Source organism: Orcinus orca, chromosome 11 (genome assembly GCF_937001465.1).
Source record: "Orcinus orca chromosome 11, mOrcOrc1.1, whole genome shotgun sequence".
Lineage (NCBI taxonomy): Eukaryota > Metazoa > Chordata > Mammalia > Artiodactyla > Delphinidae > Orcinus > Orcinus orca.
In genome coordinates this window covers 41,988,440-42,005,589 of record NC_064569.1, presented here as the reverse complement: position 1 = coordinate 42,005,589, position 17,150 = coordinate 41,988,440, and the positions used below count along the sequence as shown (strand labels likewise).

Sequence of the window (17,150 nt, the reverse complement as noted above, 5' to 3'; positions counted from 1 at the left end):
CTGTGCGTCCCAGCGCCCAGTAGGGTGCCAAGCACACAGTCAGCGCTTACTAAATGCTGAATAAATGAATGACGGCGTGAACGGCAGGTGACTGCAGCTACCGAGGGATGCCAGATTTACTCGTGAAGGACTTTTCGAGCACCTGCTACGTGCTGTGCCCTGTGCTAGGTACAGCAGGGAGGAATGGGGTAAAATGGGATCCTTGCCCTCAAGGGGCTTCTGGCTTCTGACCAGGATCCAACTCGTGGTCCCCTGTCATGGGGAATCCTCTGTTGTGGCCGACCACGTGACTGATCCCCGTGGGACCTTGGGCAACGTTGGAGTTGTTTCTTCATCTGCAAAATAAAGGAGTAGATGAGTACTGCTACAGATCCCTCAGGGTCAGCACCTTGATGGTCCCCTTCTGCTCACCCCCTGCACACTCACCTCAGTTCCCTGGGCAACACGCCCTCCTTGGAGGCCGAAGTCAGAGGAATTGAGAAGCGGCCAGCAGAGCAAATCCTGGTTCAGGCTGTGTGGTCTCGGGCAAGCTCTGGGAGACAGAGTACCTGTCTCGTAGATCTGGTGTGAAGAGATGATGCATGATACAAGAACTTAGCGCCGTGCCTGGTACATGCTAAACGCTTAAAAATAACAATATAGCAAATATGCTAACTGTGGGAGCCTTTCCCCTTATCCCAATGGAGTTGGAACTTGGCCAGGAGTGGTTAGGCGAGATCTGCCCAGCCTCACTCGCATCTCCCTCCCCACAACCCCGCAAGGAGAGGCCAGGGGCTCAGAGATCTGTGGGAGGGCGGCTGAGGATTAGACAAGGGAAGGGAAGGGGAGGGGCCCAACCATCCCGTTCCAGGCAGAAGCTGACCGCCCACATTCCTCTAGGGAAAGGTCAGCGCCCGCCCGACTTGCGCGCACCTCGGCAAGCACTGCCCTCTGCCGGCCGCGGCGAGACCAGCACGTCTTAGGAGCCTGCAGAGGCTTCCGCTCCCCTGGGGAGGCTGAGGCGGGAAGCAGGGAGCGGGTATGCGGTTCCCAGCGCTGAATCCATAACCCAGATCCCCGCACATTTAGCGCAAATCTCAGGCCTCAATGCTCAGAGGCTCCCGGGGCTGAGCCCTCAGAGCTGGGGCCACAGACTAAGCCATCTCCTCTCCCCACCACCACGCCCCCGATCATCGCCCGCCCGCAGGGGCAGGCTCAGCACCTTCCACAGAGAGGCTGCCGCAGCCCACAGGCCTCAGAGACCCTGATCCCACCTGGAATACTCAGCCCCCAGGTGTATCTCCTTCTCATTTGTCAACCCAACATCACCTCCTCAGAGAGGCCTGCCCATGTGAAAGAGCCCTCACCCCCACTACCTGCACACTGCTTGTTATTTTCTATTTCATGATTACCCTGTCCTGTGTTCTTCAGAGCATTTAGCGCAACCTGCTTTGTCTGTTGATTTTCCCTTCTTTAATGTATCAGCTGGGATCTGGTCAGGAAAAGAGAAACCAGGCTAGGCATTTCAAACAGAGAGGATTCAACGCAAGGAACTGAAAGTGTGGGTATTGAAGGTGTAAAGAACAAAGGAGGAAAGCAGAGGTATTCTAGAAATCAGTAAACACTGAGGCGACATCATCCCTAGGGCTGAAAAGGCGGCCTTACCCAAACCCAGGAGTCCCCAGGGGGCTGGTTCTTGCACGTGGGGCAGGGAATGGATGGGTAAAACATTTTCCTTCTACTGGGAACAGTTGGGACTTAAAGACCGGGTGATGATTCTGACAAGGTGGCCAAGGCCCATGTGGGCTTCCAGAAGGTGTACTGCACGTGCGTCCTGGTGGAGAATGTGTAACCCCTGCAAACCCCCGCTGGAACCCTCTGTTCAGAAACACAAACGTCTCCCAAAAATAAACAAGTGAGACTACATCAAACTGAAAAGTTTCTGCACAGCAAAGGAAACCATCAACGAAATGAAAAGGCAACCTACGGAATGGGAGAAAATATTTGCAAATCATATCCCTGTTAAGGGGTTAATATCCAAACTATGTAAAGAACTCATATAACTCAATAGCAAATAACAATAATAACTAATAATGACCTACTGTATAGCACAGGGAACTCTACTCTGTACTGGCCTATAAGGGAAAAGAACCTGAAAAGGCGTGGATATATGTATACGTATAACAGATTCACTTTGCTGTACACCTGAAACTAACACAACATTGTAAATCAACTATACCCCAATAAAACGTTTTAAAACTAGCAAATAACAATAATCATCATCATCATCATCCAATTTAAAAGTGAGCATTGGAACTGAGTAGACATTTTTCCAAAGAAGACATATAGACGGCCAACAGGCACATGAAAAGATGCTCAACGTCACTCATCATCACGGAAATGCAAATCAAAACCACAATGCGATATCATCTCACACCTGTCTGAATGGCTGTCATCAGAAAGACAAGAGGTAACAAGTGTTGGCGAGGGTGTGGAGAAAAGGGAAACTTGTGCACTGCTGGTGGGAATGTAAATTGGTGTAAATTGGTGGAAAACAGTATGGAAGTTCCTCCAAAAGTTAAAAATAGAACTACCCTATGATCCACTTCTGGGTATTTATCTGAAGGAAACGAAATCACTATCTTGAAGAGATATCTGCAGTCCCATCTTTATTGCAGCCAAGATATGGAAATAACCTAAGTATCCAACTATGGCTGCGTGGATAAAGTTGTGGTATATACACTACTCAGCCATAAAAAGAAGGAAATCTTGCCATTTGCGACGACATGGATGGACCTTGAGGATATTATGCTAAATGAAAGAAGTCAGACAGAGAAAGGCAAATACTGTATGATCTCACTTACATGAGGAATCCGAGAAAAGCAGACTTACAGAAACAGAGAACAGATTGGTGGTTGTTAGAGATGGGGTGGGTAGTTGAGGAAAAAGGAGAGAGAGAAAGAAAGAAAAAAGAAAGGGAGAGAGAGAGAGAGAAAGAAAGAAAGGGAGGAAGTAGGGAGGAATGAGAGAGAAGCAACACCTCCCCCACTTTGATTGGTATATTTTTGTACGATAATAATTTTTTTCAAAGGGAGAAACCTGCCTCTCCCTCTCCCAACTAAGGCACAAGAGTTTGGCGGATATTACCGTAGCCACTCAACTTCTGTCCCGAAGAGAGCAAAAACAACCAGAACACTCCTGCCGTCTCCTCCTCCCCGCCCCCAGGCCTCCAGCCCTTGACAGGTTTACGGCAGCTGCGGCCCAGCTGAGGCCTAAAAGTCAGGGACCCCCCTGTCATCAGCCCCCATCACCAAGGGATACGTGCCACTCAGAGCCAGCACTCAGCATTCACTTGACAAATATTTATTGACGCCTACAGTGCACCAGGCAGGTTGCAGGCTCTGGGGAGAGAGCACGAACAAATGTGCCCAAACCCCTGCTCACATGGAGTTTACATTCTCATGGGGAGAGACAGATAAGAAAGAAACATGTTATAAAAGATATAGTTGGCCAGATGGCAATAATAAATGGTATGGAGAAAACTTAAGTCGCAGTGTGCATAGGGAATATTGGGGTTGGGGGGAGTCATAGGAGGTCAGGGAAAGCCTCGCTGAGAAGGAGACATTTCATCAAAGCCCAGACAGGGGTGAAGCAGAGAGCCACATGGATGCTTGGGGAAGAGCATTCTAGCAGAGGAAACAGCAAGGGCAAAGGCCCTGAGGCAGGACCCTGCCTGGCACGTTTGAGAACCTGCAAGGAGGCCCGTGTAGCAGCAGCAGTGGAGGGACAAGGGGGAGAATGGGAGGAGACTGGTCAAGCTGGGGGCCAGGCTGTGCCCGGCCTCGTGGGCATTACTGGACTCCAGCTTCAACGGAGTGAGACGGAGCGTTTGGGATGGAGAGTCAGATCCTGACTTCTGTGGTAAGAGGCAGAGGCCCAGAGCAGAACAGTTAAATCTGGAATTTTCCCAGCCCAGTATTTGACAAGAAATAAGAGAGAGAAAGAGCCTTCTCTGCCAGCCTTTCTTTTACCCCATAATTTCCATTTTGGAGAATCAAAGGGCAAGCCGTAGGACACCTGCCCCCATTAGAACCTAAGCTCCTGGAGGCAGGTGCCCCCTTGTGTGACGTGCTCATCACTGCACCCAGAGGGTCTCACAAAAGGGCCTGGCATTCAGCGGGTGCTCATTAAAGATCTGGGGAAGAAATGTGCAGACGTACCGTGAGGGAACCTCCGGAAACTTGTAATAGGCTCCACGGCCAAGGTGTGTGTCAAGGACGGTGCTGGGCACCTAGCAGACATCGCCCCCTTTTCAGGAGAGCTTGAGTGCCTTGCCCAGGGTCACCCCGAGGCCGAACGGGAATCAGTCGGCAAATCTGTCTGACTGCAGGGCCCTCGCCCCCTTCTCACTGCCACAGAGGCCCAGCACACCCTGTCAGGCCAGTGGGTCACGCCCAGCTCCCTCTGGCTCGCCCAGGGCCCTCGAACACCAGCCCAGAAGGCTCCAGAGGGGGAGGGGGCGTCCCTTTGCCTGTCCCTCTGAGGGTCTGTGAGTCTATGGGTGGGGGGGTGGGAGTCTGACCCTCCGTGGAAAGGGTGTATTTCTGTCCCACTGGGAATCTGGCCCTCCTGGCGCAAGGTCGGTCCTCCGGATCCCACCTCCACCCGCCCTGCTGGTGGGACTGTACCTGTGTTTCACCCCCGCCCGGCCGATTCCCATCCCGGCGGACCTGCCTCGCATCTCCATCCGCGGGCCCCGAGCGCCCCCAGCCGACCGCTGCTCCGCCTGCACGTCCACGGCCAGCAGGAGCCCGAGGGCGTCGGTGCAAAGGGGCGGTGCAATGGGAAGTTCCCCGACACCCAGGAACCACAGGGGAGTCCCATCTTGGATTGAGGGGGGATTGCCTGCCACACACAGTAAGGGGACAGGGCACAGACGTCACAGATGCATCCTCCCGGCCCTGGGACTCTCCTGCAGGCTCCCGGGAACATTTTCCGGGGTATTGGGGGTCTGAGCCTTGAGAGAGGTGGATAGAGAACGCCAGGGGGTGGGGCAGGACCGAGGCTCCCGGGTCCAGACCGCAGAGGGTCCTCTGCCCCTGCCTGGGACTGAAGAAAACCCAGGCTGACCTCCACCCCCAGGCTTAATCCCTCTTATCCCCTGCGTCTTCCTCTTGTCCAACCCCTTGCCAATCCTATCCCTCCCCAAAACGGCTTTCCTTCCAAATCCTCAGAAGTCCCAGCGCCATCAACAAGGCCGTCGCACAGCCCATCTTGGCACTGAGTCAGGAGCTTGAGAAGGGGACAGGAGGTGGGTGAGCAGCAGGGCAAGGTCAGCCTTTGGAGAGGACGACATACGCACAGGCTCACAGCGGTGTGCACACGTGAACGCATGTACACAGCATGTGCGCGTGTGCACACATGTGCACCCAAGCGCCGTATGTGTGAACACATATGCACAGATATGCCCGTGGGTACTTATGTGAGTCACATGCTCACACACGAGCGTTGCATGCACACCTCCATGCCTGGGCCCAGGTATCCACACCTACAAGCAGGCGTCCTTAGATAAACACAGACTGATACGGGTCTGCCATCGAAGCCCACAACTGCACACTTGGGTCCACACACAGCCCTCAGCCGATACTCATGTGCACACACGCCTACACGTGCCTGGAGGAGAACCAGACTCTGGAGACAGAAAGGCCTCAGTTTGCACTCTGGCTTGGCTTCCCGCTCTCTTGCTCTGTGATCTTTTGTGTGTGCAGCTTCTCAAAGCCTCAGTATCTCTGTCCATAAAGTGGGTAATAAGGGTGCCTGCCTATCGGGTTGTAAGGGTTAAAGGAGCTAATGAATGGATCAGGCCCGACACGTAGTAAGCGCTCAGCAGTGGCAGCAGACAGACCCCCATCCTCAGGCCTGCGTGGGACGGTGACTATAGGGTAACCAGAAGGGTTCCCATCTAGGGATTGAGGCAAGGAGGCCCCCAGCACAGGCACATACGCGTGCACACACGCGGGGCTGCTCTGTGTTCCTGCTGTTTGTGCGGGCTGCCTAGCGACGAGCTGTGCTGAGGAGGGCGTGGGCCCACACGGGAGCCTGGCCCTCCCACCCCAGTCTGTTGGGACAGGGCCTGCCCAGGATTCATTCCTGCATTCCTGCTGCCTTCCCTCTTCCTCTTGGCCACAGTTGGGGTACAAAATGGAGGCTTTAGGGAGCCACTCACCCTCCAACCCACCATAGGCTTTGCCCTGCCCACAGTGAGCTAGGGGTGCTGCAGGGGCCCTCCCTGACACAGAGGGAGCCTGGGGTCCCCCTTGGGGCTCTCCAGCTTGCCTGACACCCCCTCTCCATCTCCTCACAAGCCCAAGGCTGCTGAGACTCTACCCCTGGTGGGGTGAGAGGTGGCAGGCCCTGCCCCCCCCCACACACACACATGCCCCCCATTGGCCTCCTGGGAAAAGGAAGCTGGCCAGTATCCCTGTGAGCTCCTTTCCCAAGGACTCTAAGTCCCCTCACAAAACCCTGCCCCCCAGGCCACTCCCATGGCCACCCTAGTGCCCGGGGCCGGTAGGGAGAGGAGCTCCGTCACCTGGGTCCAGAGCAGAGAACAAGCTGGGCTCATAGGCCGGCTCTGCAGACCACACAGCAGATCACCCCTTGAAAGTGTGCCTTTCCATCGCCAAGCTCCCAAACTATCAGGCCCCAAAGGGATGACTGGGACTCTTCCCCTTGCCTGTCTTCACCCCCAGGTGGGCAGGGAGAACCTGGCAGGAACCACTGCCACACTCCATACGTGACAGTGGCGTACATACTGCCATACTGCAGACAGGAAGAGCCCCTTTCTTTGGTAAACTGGCCCAAAGGTAGCGGGTGCAACCCACCCAGGCCCTTCCCCTTCCAGGTCCCTTCAAAACAGGTCAGGGAACCTCACACCTCAGGTGTAGGGTTGTATGACAGTAGCACAGGCATCCCAGGGGTGACACCCAGCCGCAGAAGTGTAGCCAACCACCTTATTTCACAGATGGAGAGACTGAGGCCCAGAGAGAGGAGGGGCCTTGCCCTAGGCCCGCCGTGGAGCTGGGCCTCCTGACGCCTTGCCACCCTCTTTGGAGACAGCCGGGGCTCTAGCAAATCTCCCACTCAGAGCTTTGCTCTGTGTCCTGGGACTGCCTAACTGGTCAGGTAGAAAGAGAAAGAGGGGGTGCACACCCCCAAGTCAGCTGATCTTCTATTGGGAGGAGCAGGCTTCAGGAGGCTTCTTCGCAGGGCCCAGCCTCAGGGCTGACAGGAGTATCAGTGCCCAGACAGGCTCCCTTCTGGAACTCCAGGGGCCTAGAGCATGCCAGAATGAAGCGGTCACTGGTGTGACCACAAACAGGCCTGGGTGTGGAAAGGGGAATCCTGAACATGTTCTGAGACCCATACCCTCTCCACCACTGCGGCCCTGCAGTTGTAAACCCCAAAAAATGTGGAGATAAGAAAACGGAAAAAGAGCGCTGGACTGGGAATTAGGGGCTCTGGGTCTGGTCCTGTTTCTGTCACTAACTCATGGGGGGAAGTTGAGCCTCAGTTTACCCATCTGTCAACTGGCAATGGGATCTGTGCTCTCCCTGCTTCCGCCACCCCACACTGCCAGAGCCGGCCCCTCTGGGATGGGATGGGGTGCAGGCGACCACGAGGCCCCTCCCCGGGGAGTCTTGCCAGTCTGACTGGGGAGGTGGGCAGGGACGTTCTTTAGCACTGTCCCGGGCCACTGTCCATAAGCCTCTCCTATGGTCAGCGCTCACGACAGTGCTGGGAGGTCGGGTCATCGCTCTCGTTTACAGATGAGCAAACTGAGGCCAGAGCCGGGACTCCAGCACAGCTCTGGCTGCCTCCAGCAGGACAAGGGGGAGGCCACCGACGAGAGGTGGCCCAGGGCCCTAGCCACCCACCATCAGAGTAGGTGTGTCATGCCGCTGCGGGCGGGGGGGGGTCCCCTGGGCCCAGAAACTCAGGAACTCGGGATCTGTGTCTCCCGCACCGTTCCACGCCCACCCCCACGGCGCCTGACGGGGACAGGAGCCGGTGTGGCGCCAGGTACCGGGGAGGGGCTCCGAAACCTCTGTTCTCGCGGCGCCGACACCCGGTGTGTCCGCCCGCCCGCGGGTCGGCGTGTCTGGGCAGGGAGGCGGCTCGGGGCCGCCCGGACCGGACGGGACGCGACGCGGGCGGCGACGCCACATCTGAGCCCCGCCGCCTTCAGGGGCGCCCCGCCCGGGGCGGGGGAGGAGAAGCTTCCCAAAGCCGGTCGGGCCCCGCCCCCTGGCGGCCGCCGCAGGTGGATGCAGGTCCGGGAGAAGGCACCGCCTCTCGGGTCCCACTACCCCGATCAGTCACTCATCAAACACTTCCTGCTGGGGGTCCTGCAGAGGGGAAAGCCAGAGCCTGGTAGAGAGGCCTTGCCTTCTACCGTCTTTGACCTGCCAAGCCTCTCAGCTAGCCCGGCAACACCCAACACCCCCTAGGCCACACCAGCGACACCCTCTGCACACCCCGCAGCCAGGCTGCAGAAGTGGCCTCCAGTTTCTGGACTCCCCTTGCCCAGAAAGTGGGCAGAGCTGGAGCCCCCTCTTCCTGACTCCGAGCTGCTCACACACCCTCCAAGCACACCTGTCATGCTACCCTTGATGGCCACCCCTCCTCCTGCCTACAACCCAGCCGGGAATGTCCACCCAGTCTTTGCCTGCCTGCTCTAAGACCCCTCAAATACCAACAGCAAAATGCTTATGTAGCAATTACTATGGGCGAACACTTCTTCCTGCTTTATAAATATCATACATTTAACAAGCCTGCCCAGAACAAATGCTGCACCGCCCCTGCCACACACACACACACACACACACACACACACACACATTTTGTGCCTGTCAGTAACTCCATGTTCCCAGGTCTGGGCTCATGTGGCTTTCCTATCCGCCCCCGCCCCCCCGCCGCCCACCACTGCCCCGCACTGGCAGCTGTGCTTCAGAACATTGAGCACTGCCTGTCCTTCCCTCCGCCGAAGCCCCCTCCGCCATCACTGTGCCCCATCCTCAGGCAGCTCTGTGGGCAGCAGGTGCTAGGGAAGGAACAGAGACTCTAGTCCCAGCCACTATGCACCGCTGTGCGACCCAGAGCGGCACAGGACCCTCTCTACGTCTCAGGTTTCTGAGCTGCAGGAAGAGGTCATTTCTAAGACCACGTCAGACCCCATACAAATGTGGGGTTTTGTATACAGTAAGTGCTCACTAAATGCATGAACAGCTGTTCACAGATTGTGACCCTGCTCTCAGCCCCCCTTTGAGTCCAGGACCTGGGAGGAACCGTGCCCTCTGCCTCCCACGCCCTGGCCTTCCTGGCTTCTAGAACTTCCTGGTAGATCTTGGTCCAGGCCCAGAGGAGTCCATGACAGGAGGGGGTGATGATCTGTGAACAGGCCTGGCAGTCTCCTCTGCCCTCTAACCCTCTTCAGGGCCTGGCACCAGCATACAGGCCAGAAGAGAAAGCTAGTCCAAGTTCACATGTGTTCAGAATCCCCCATTAGAGCTCTATGAGCCAAAGGTCCCCATGGGTTGGACCTACAGGGTCTACCCTGGAGTTTCCCATCTGTAAAATCAGGAAGAGTCAGCTGACCATGGTTTTCAGCATGTACTTGAAGCGCTGCCCTTAACAAGCTCGTAACACTTATTGAGCACCGACTGGTGACAGGCACTGCCCAAGGCATTGGAAAGACAGGCTGCTGTGGGACGCAGAGAAGATGCTGACAACCAGCTCAGATGCAGAGGCAAGGACAGAACCTGAGGCAGCAGGTTCTCTTCCAGGAGAGGGGAGCGCACACAAGGTGTGAAAGGCGAGGGCAAGGCCAGCTGGCTGGGGAGGGGCAAGGAGAAGGGCCTCCCTGTGGGGATTCAGAACGGAGCCTCGGGTTTCCCCAAACCCCACAGGTGGAGGACAGGAGAGAGCATTTGCAGTCCTGACCTCCAACTTACTGTGGCCTGAGCACCGGACAGTCACATCCTCCAGTGGACAGGACAAGAAAAGAGGGGGTTAAACACACAGCAGAAGAGACCAGAGCCAGGCACCAGGCAGAACTTCCTGCTAGAACTGTCTGAATTCCAAACTGGCAAGAGACTGAGGGGTTCCCTGATCCCCAGGGCTTTCAAGAAGGGGTGTCACCAAGGGGCTTCAGGAGGGTCCTTTCTACACCAAGGTAGAGGGCTGGGGGAAGACCTCTCAGTGCCGCTCCACGCAGGGGAGGCTGGGAATAGGGCAGCAAGGTTCAGCCATTCTCACATGTCTGGCCTTGTTTTCTTCACACGCAGAAGTTACTTCGTCAGCTTCCTGGAAAACCTCTGTGCAATCACTGATGGAGAAGCCCTGCCCCAGGCCTCTCTCTCTCTCTCCCTCCACCCTCTGTTCTGATGCAGGAGCACAGACCCGCCCGCTCCCAGCACAGGCTTGGGACCTGGCCCTCACCCTGTCCTCTCCCAGCTGGGCCATCAAGATGCATTCACCAGCACAAAACCCAATGCACCCCCAGGCCCAGGCCCAGCCATACGGGGAGGGAGTGGGGAGAGCGCACAGCCTGTGCCCAGGAAATGGGGCGGGGCTGGGGGTCAGCAGCACTCTAGTCCCGGCTCTGGGCCTCAGTTCCGCAAGCTGCACAGTGAGGGGCTGAACTAGATAATATCCAAGGATACTCCCAGCTCCGACTGTTCTAGGACCAACAGGAAGACACACTCCCTTCCTTCACCGCGCCCACAAGGGGGCCAGGGCCAGAGCAGGGGCTGCCTCCAGACTCTGCCCCGACCAAGCTGTGTAACCTCTCTGTTGAACTCACTTGCCAAAGTGTCCTGGCAGAGGGGCTGTTGCTAGGGTCAGATGAGATAATGCTGGAAAACTGCCCTGGGAGCATGGAGTCGGCGCTCCCACCTTTCATCTCCAGGGTGAAATTCCAAGATGGTGCATGTGGCGCACACAGGATGACCAGCACAGAAAGATACAAAACACACTGCACTCAAGGGCTGGGGAGAGTATGGCCAGGGGGTAGGCTGGGGGCTTCCAGGGAAGGGCTGCTTCTCAAGGGAGGTGCTGGTCAGGAGCTGGAGATGCGAGCTTTACAGACAGGGAGACGGGTCTAAGGAAGGGGCACCTGCTTCCTCAGGCCGTCTCCTCGCTGGGAATTAGGCAGGCTGAGCCAGACCGCCCCACCTGGAGAACTGACCAGGAGAACTGCCCTGCGACCCCAGCTCCCTTGAACAGAGAGGGCGGCCCTTGCCAAGGGAGCCCAGCAAAGTCTCCTGGGCTTGGAGAAGGGAGCCAGGGCTGTGCGCTGTGGCCTTGGCCTGTTAAGAGTCTATAAGTGAAGGGACACTCCATGGGGCTTAAGATCCTTGGGGGAATTCACGACCCCTAGCCCACCTCCCTAAATGTGCAGAGGAGGAAACTGACACTTGGAAAGGAGAGCTCGCTTAGCCAAGGTCACACAGCAGTGAGCTCCGTCTCTGAGCCCTGACTGCCTTTTCTGCCTCCCAGGAGGGGAGGGCCAGGCCTCCCCGACTCCAGCCGCCCTTACCCGGGTCTGGGGAAGGTGTCAGTGTCTCCATGGAGGCCAGGGGGGCACTGTTGGGCTCAAGGCCAGGACTGGGATACCGCAGAAGCCAGCTTCTTCCTGAGAAGGGCGGGGAGGCCCGGAAGCAGGGAGGTAGCCTGGCCCCCACCTGGCAGACAGCATTTGTTACCTTGTAAGGTACTTTCTCTTCTCCCTCAAACAGCTTCTGACCGAACTAGGTGGGGCTGTGGGTGGAGGAGGTGAGGCTTGTTCTTGGAGCCGTGCCTACTCACCCACCCAAGGACACCTGAATAGCCCTCCCTGGGAGCAGCAGGGTCCCAAGCAGCCCCCTGGCCTGTCAGAGAGCCAGACAGCATACAGGCACGTCTGAGGACCCAAGCCTGGCCTGGGAACCACGATCCCTGGGTTCCCACCCTCGCCCCTCCGGGGGTGGGGGGGGGTGTCTACCTGCGCTTAACCTGCGCTGCTTCCCCCTCACCTCTGACTTACAGCCAGTCTGGCTCTCCTGCTCTCTCGCACTCACACCCAGACACACACACAGAACCTGCAGGGGGAGGTGGGGGGCAGGAGGTGGGAGGTTGGTGGCTGTGTGGGAACCGTACTTTCTATCCCTCCCTGAGGGCAGTGAGGCCTGGTTCCCCAAGGAGGGAGCTGCCCATCAGGGGCCCAGGGCCTCCTGCCTCTTGCCCAGAGGAAGCAGGCTGGGCACGGCCTGGGAGTCCAGCAGGGCCATGTCTGTCTCCATCTTCGGAGGCATGGAGGGATGCAGGACCCAGGGCCGGTGGCTGGGAGGGGCAACAGGGCTGCTCACTCACCGGGCCCTGTGGGGCCCCTGCCTGACTCTGAGTGAGGAGTGGTGTCCGGGGGTCCCAGTGACAAACTGGACAAAAGTGGAGGACCGGGACCAGGCCCCCATCACTGATGTCCCACACCTGGCACAGGGCAGGCCCCACTGATCACCCGATGAGGGGCCTTAAGGCCGGCTGGCCTCTCACTAGCTCTGTGACTTTGGGCATCTATGAGCCTCTCTAATCCCCGGTTTTGTCTCTGTAACGTGGGAGTGATGGTTTCCTCCTCCCGGAGTTGTTTTAAGGGCCCGCTGGGCTGACAGTTTGGATAGTAGCACATGATGGCCTGCCAATGGCCTTTACTGGGCAGCTGAGGAAGGGTCAGTGTGCTCCCCAGGGTCTCTGGCTGTGTCTGCGGACACCAAACCACTTCAGCCCCTCCAGGCCCTAACCGGACGGAGCCCCAGGGCTACAGGGCACTTGGTCACCGAGGAGCACCTCAGGAGGGGCTCACAGCACCACCGGGGAGAAAGCACTGAGGACAGGGCCCATGCCAGGCAGGGCCCTCCGCCCCCCAGGTTGGCATGTCCTGGCCCCAGTGCCACCTGTGTGTGCAAAGTGCCACCAGGCCCGCTGGGCCACACCCTGGTGACTCGGGGCTTTGGCACGCACCCTACCCAGCCAGTGCGAGAACAAAGCCACCAGCTCAGAGCCTCGGCATCCAGGATGAGTCACACGCAAACACACCCAGCCAGGTACCCACATGCCTCCCAGCTGGCCCCACCCCAAGGGATCTGCAGTGAAGAGCAGAGGCAGCCTCTCCCGCTGGTGAGGGAGGGAGGGGGCTTGGGGTCAGGGGGTAGGGTTAGGGGCACGCCTGGGCGCAGCTGACTGACAGACAGACAGGTCTCGGGTCTAGACCAGGACCATCAGCCCACCTCTGGGCCCCCAGACTTCACTCACCCCAGGCAGCAGAGTCACAGGCCTGACCCTGGGATCCCAAGTCTGGCCCTGAAATGTGTGGGAATTGTGACAAGGTGAGACGGCCAGGCCTTCCAGCTACCACTCTGGTTAAGGCCAGGTGAGGAGTGGTTTCCCCACCTTAGCCTGGGAGTCAGGGTGGTCAGGAAAGGGGCCAGGGCTCACCCTGATAAGACCCTCCATCTCCCCGACCACCAGTGGCTCAAAGAAGGAACAGAGGTTCCCAGACAAGTGTCCAGAGTGAGAGAAGACACCCAGGCAGGAGGGCAGGGAGCAGGTGGGTGGCCTTCACGGGCAGGGAGGAGCCCCAAACCCCAGGCCAGCCCAGTGTGGCATGGGGCCCCTGCTTCAGCTAATACCCAGGCCCTAGAGAGTCTGGGGCTCAGCTGCAGAATGCCACCTCCTTGGGCCCCCGCCTGAGCACAGACGGTGGAGGAGGTCCTGCCACCACCTGGAGTCTCCAGCCGAGGCCTTAGCCGAGCGCAGTTCACCAGAAAGGGAGAGGACAGACCCAGCAGGACACCACAGGGCAGACAACCAAATCCCTAAAACCCTCAACCAGCTGCGACCATGCCTGACCCCAACCCAACCCAAAGTAACTCCAAACTGTGCACGACGCTCACCCGGGCTTGCCCCACCCCCATCCCGGACCCATGGCCGGATCTGACACTGCGCTTACCCCAACCCTAAGGCCAAGTCTGACCCGTACCCAACCTTACCCCCAATCAACTTCACTCCAAACCTGGGTGCTTCCCTATGCCCAAAACGTACCCCTTTTGCAAAACTCAACCCTAAAGCAATCCCATCCCAAACCCCAGCTCTGACCTGCACCCACTCTCAGACTTTTGCCCGAAATTCCAATGTCAGCCCAACTGCAGCCCCAAACCTACAACATTGCTCCAAACTCTGCCTTCCCAGGCCCTCCCTTAATCCCAGTAGCACCCCACGCCCTGTCTCTACTCTCACCACCGACCCTACCCCAAGATCCCCAAACCCCAAGTTCCCCACAAGCCCACTTCCACCCCACCCGCCCCCATTAAGCCCACCCTGTGTCCACTTTCTGACAATCAGAGACGTCTGCTGAGCCCTGGAGTGTCAGGTGGGGCATACATCCAGGGTAGTGGGTCAGGTCCCACATGCCCAGGCTGGGAGTCGAGGTAAAAGGGCAGGGGCTGTGGACAGGACGTGCCCCCAGTAAGAACGGCAAGCACTCTGCCAGTACCGTGAGCCCTGCACCCAGTGGCCCCATGTGAGGACTTGTGTGGGGTGGGGAGGGCGTCATTCAGACTCTGGGCCTGCCCTAGCACGCCTGTCCTCCCAGCTGAAGTGGGGGCTCTGCTCAGAGCAGTCCAAGGGCTCACTGTGCCCACCCGGCCCAGAAACCCACTGCAGTACAGCCCCCAGCCCACTCCTCTACCCCAGACCCTGGGGTACCCACACCTCGGGGAAGGGAGTCAAACCCAGGCCCCTGAGACTTGTGCCAGCACCCCTACCCCCTGTCCCTGGTCTATAGGCCCAGTAGGCTGAGTTCGAGGCCCTCCCTCTGCAGTCTGGGGGAGAGGGAGCAGGGATGCCTGACTGGTATCAGCCACCACCTCCTGCCCCCAGGCCCAGGCTGCATTCCCAGCAAGCCAGGACCTGCCACCGGGTAAACACACGCGCTCAGCACCTCCCAGACTCCAAGGTCGCTGCTGCGGCCAGAGGAGAAGGTCTCTCCCTCAGCTCCAGCCTGAGGCCTTCATGCTGCAGTTCCTGTCACGAGACTCCCCAGGACTCCTCTCAAGAAGGCCCAAGCACCCCGAACCCCTCAGGCCGCCACAGCCTTCTCTCACCCACTCAGCCCTGCACCCCAGAGACCCTGCACCCATGGCGGCAGCATGATCCTGAGTGGGTCCTTTCCTTAGCCTGCCACTCCCTGTCAGAAGACCTGGCCCTGAGTGGGCCCGTCAGGAGCTGCGGCTCCACGCCCCCCACCATAGTGGGCAAGGGAGACCCTGAGAGGTCGTAACGCATCACACCTCACCTAGGAGGGTTAGGGGGTAAATTCCTTGCCCCACGTCAGGCCTCCGCCGGCCCAGGGCTCGCTCCAGAAGCCTGGATAAGCGTGCGGGGCCTCTGGAAGCAGTGGGAGCTAGAAGACGCAGGGGACTCAGGGATGGGGAAGGCAGGACCAGGCCCCCCGGGACAGGGCCTCCCCAGACCTCGGCCCTGGAAGCTCTCGCAGTCATCCAACCTGATTCCCTATAACGCAGTCCAAGGGGAGAAGGAGCTTCTCCTCCTCTCCGTCCCTCCGGGCACCAACCAGGTCTGGACCCAGGCGCCTCTGGCCTGGCGCCCACTCTTTCCCACCCCTGCTGCTCTCACTGGCTCTGACCCTGCCCTTCCCGTGCTCAGCAGAGGGACCCAGCCCTCCCCCCCCGGGGGGTCCAGGCGACCCAGAGTCTCCCCACAGCTCCCCTGCTGCCCGTGGAATTCATGCCAGGACTCCCGCAGAGTGTCAACCCACCCATCCCAGCAACCAGACCCCTGCTGCTCTCCACCTGCCCCTGCCCGGGCCACGCTGGCCCCTTACGCTCTCCAGAGAGGCCATGCGGTGTCAGCCTCCTGGCTTTGCTCAGCTGCCCCACAGCCTGGAGAGCCCCCCCTCCACTTCCAGACAGGAAGCAAACCCTATCTGTCCCTCAAGCACCAGCTCAAAGGCAGCCAGGACTCCTCTCAAGCAGGCCCACCTGCCTGCCGCGCCAGGGACGGAAAGCTGTGGCCGGATGGTCTGTGCCCTTGGGAAGCAGGAGATCAGGGGTGGCAAAGACCCAGCACAAAGCTGCAGGACAGGGGAGGTGGACGTGCCCTCAGAGACTGAGCACAGTGGTCTGGGCCTGGGCTTCCTGGAAGGGGACTCCTCTTGGAGGAGATGGGGCTGTGATTTCACGGTGGTCTTGTCTGACACCTCCATCCCTCCCCACCCAGCTTCAGGCCACTGGGTGGCAGCTGGGGGCTAGCGCTTCCCACCTGGAGCTCCAGTTGTCACGACAGTTTTGTGACATTGATGTTACTGTCCCCATTTTACTTACTGGGACACTGAGGCTACAACAAGGTAAGGGACTGCCTACGTGGCAGAGTGGGAATTAGATCTCAAAGCCCACCCTCCAAAGAACTAAAGACTTGCCACAAGTGGGTGTGAGTAGGGTCCCCGGGGGAAGGGCCAGGAGGGTGGCAGAGCCGAGGCCAGACTTTCACCTAAATCGTTGAAACCCGACAGCGGGGTCCCCGGGCCTGGGGGAGCAGCCAGTACCCCAGGGCACCTCCACAGGCCATAAGCGACTGATGCCCCGCCCCACCCCTCACATTCCAAGTGTGAACCCAGCACCGCGGAACGCACCCACGCACCTCAAACCCGCCCCCGCTTCTGCCCCCACTGTCCACATGCAGACCAACCAGACCGGCTGCACCAGCCCCGCCGCCACCGAGAGAGGCTCCAGCGTCTCCCCGCCCCCACTCGCAGCCGGCGTGAAAATATTCCGTGGCGCACTAGCGCCCCCAGCTGACCATTGTGGGACAGGCAGGGCACAGGGACCCAATCCAGGCACCAGGCCAGAAGGAGGAGTCCTTCGTGCCCCAGGATCCCTGCCCGCCCACCATTCCTCGACCTCGCTGAGCGCCCAGGGTCAAGTCGGAGGGGGTGAGCAAGGAACAGAGAAGAGGAAAGGGCGGGCCTGGGGACCGCGTTAGCACAAACATGGAGGGGAGAACAGCAGGGCCTGAGGCTGATGGGTGGGTGGAGTGTGGGTTTCTGCCTTGGACTTGGT

General features: G+C 58.8%; 1 long non-coding RNA gene across 10 annotated transcripts; it reads right to left on the bottom strand.

The window, feature by feature from the left end:
- Positions 1-98: 98 nt before the first annotated feature.
- On the bottom strand, positions 99-16,872 carry LOC117202998 (uncharacterized). Of its 10 annotated transcripts, none has more exons than XR_004485546.2 (4): positions 4,668-4,684; positions 1,392-1,471; positions 427-561; positions 99-335 (listed from the first exon to the last, which is right to left on the bottom strand). It is a non-coding gene; the product is annotated as an uncharacterized LOC117202998 (long non-coding RNA). The 10 variants fall into 10 exon arrangements; XR_004485545.2 differs by lacking the exon at positions 4,668-4,684 and adding an exon at positions 4,200-4,617; XR_004485551.2 differs by lacking the exons at positions 1,392-1,471; positions 4,668-4,684 and adding an exon at positions 16,780-16,872.
- Positions 16,873-17,150: the final 278 nt, after the last annotated feature.